This window comes from Myotis brandtii, unplaced genomic scaffold, assembly GCF_000412655.1.
Source record: "Myotis brandtii unplaced genomic scaffold, ASM41265v1 scaffold666, whole genome shotgun sequence".
NCBI lineage: Eukaryota > Metazoa > Chordata > Mammalia > Chiroptera > Vespertilionidae > Myotis > Myotis brandtii.
In genome coordinates this window covers 345,615-347,497 of record NW_005370587.1, presented here as the reverse complement: position 1 = coordinate 347,497, position 1,883 = coordinate 345,615, and the positions used below count along the sequence as shown (strand labels likewise).

Genomic DNA, 1,883 nt, shown 5'->3' with positions numbered 1-1,883 from the left:
CATCACCAGCCAGGTGACCAGTGGGCAGGCACGGCCGGAAGAGGGTCTCCTCCTGGCTCTGCTCCCCACCAGCTGTGTGGCCCAGGCAGGCAGCACGACCTCTCTGGGCCTGCGCGTCAGGTTCTGTGGCCGGGCATCCAGGAAGGCAGACTCGCCGACCTGGGAGCACTGGTGCGTGTGTTAAGAGACCTCGGCCTCCGGGGTCAGGCTGCCTCCGTTACACTCTGGCTGCGGTTCCTCTTGGTCCCATGACCTGGAGCAGTCACCCCCTCCAATCGCAGTCCTCTGCGATTCAAAAATGGAGGCCATGGTTTGTACGGAAAATTCTCGGATGAGGTTAACAGCAGCAACAACAATTGCTTTCTGTTGCTGGTGGGCAGGTGACGTCCCTCGGCGGGGGGCCAGCAGCCGCAGCCTGGCAGGAGGCGTGGTCTGGAAAGACCCCGAGCGCTCCAGACCAGCCTCAGCCTCGAAAGGCTCTGCTGAGAATTCCCCAGGAGGTGGGCGGGGAGTGGGCAGCACTCTGGACTCTGAAAATGCCCGGGAGTGGGGTCCGTGTGAAGTCTCCGGGCAGGACTGAGCCTGGAGTGGCAGCTGCATGAGGGCCCCAGCCTCCAGTGCCCCCTCAGCTGACCCCACGGGCAGGAGGCTGGGCGGCTGGTGGGGCACAGAGACCCCGACCTGTGGCCCGAGGACGGATTTCCTGCTGAGCAGAAGCCGGTGAACCCAGGCTCTGACTCGCCCTCCCCACGAGCCTGGGACCCTCAGCAGTGCAGGGATTTATGGGGAGCCAGCCTCTCTGAGCCCCTCGGGCGGGCATTCCGTGCCTCCTCGCCCACAGCCCTGCCGGGCACCGCTCTCATCCCGCGTTACAGAGGCTGAGGGAGCCGGGGCGCCTGGTGCCGGCCAACACAGGCAGAGCTGGACGGAACCACGGCCCTCGCTGGGGGATCAGGGACCGGGGCCTAGACTTCTCAGAGCCCTTCCGCTCGAGCAGGTGGGCAGCAAGCCCCTGTGGGACTGGCCAGTGCGTGAGGCCAGGGTGCGAGCGCGGACAGGTGAGCTGCACGGACTCCACCCTCTCGTGCCAGGCAGGGCCATCAGCCCTCCCAGACCGGGACTGTCATGGTCACCAGGGCATCTCCTAGGCAGGGGGCCTTGACAATGTTTTCTTAAATTGATTTCAGAGAGAGAGGAGGGGAGGGGGGGAGAGAAACACCCATGTGAGAGAGAAACACTGATAGGTTGCCTATCGCATGCGCCCCAACTGGCTTCAAACCTGCAAAATGGGCAGATGCCCTGACCAAAAATTGAACCTACCATCCTCAGTGCACGGGAGGGACTACATGCCAACCACTGAGCCGCCTGCCAGTGCAGGGCCCTGAGATTTAGGCCCCTTCTGGCCGGGACCTGGGAACTCCTCCCTGGGGGCCGTTAGCAAGGCACTGAGGGAGGTGAGGGCAGGGGCACCCCCGGTGCAGGGGGCCGAGCCCAGGGCTCAGCCGGCAGTTAGGAAGGGATCCCATCCCACCCACAGTGAGTCAGTGACAGGAAGCAGCCCTCGCCAGCAGGCGGGCAGTCCCCGTGGGGAAAGGGGAAGCGAAGAGGGAAGGGAACGGTGAGCCATCCAGCTCCCGCAGGCCAGGAGGCGGCCACAGCTGCAGGCGGCTCGTGGGGGTGTCGGCCGGAAACCTCTCTTGCCCCCACGACCCATCTGAGATGGGGCGCAGGAGCCTGGGGGCAGCAGCCGGGGGCATTGGGAGGAGCACTCACATCCAGGCATTCTGTGACCCTGAACAAGGAGTCAGCCAGAGAAGCTCCGCCTCTGCGCTGAGCCCCTGCCCGCGGCCCTGGCCCTGTGGGCAGGCCTGGCCGCCCTGCTC

The 1,883-nt window shown here is 65.4% G+C and overlaps 1 protein-coding gene across 1 annotated transcript in view; it reads left to right on the top strand.

Annotated features, from left to right (window-relative positions):
- The window catches only part of OAF (out at first homolog), a 30,095-nt gene that overhangs the window by 22,408 nt on the left and 5,804 nt on the right, over positions 1 to 1,883 (top strand). The window lies entirely within an intron of this gene.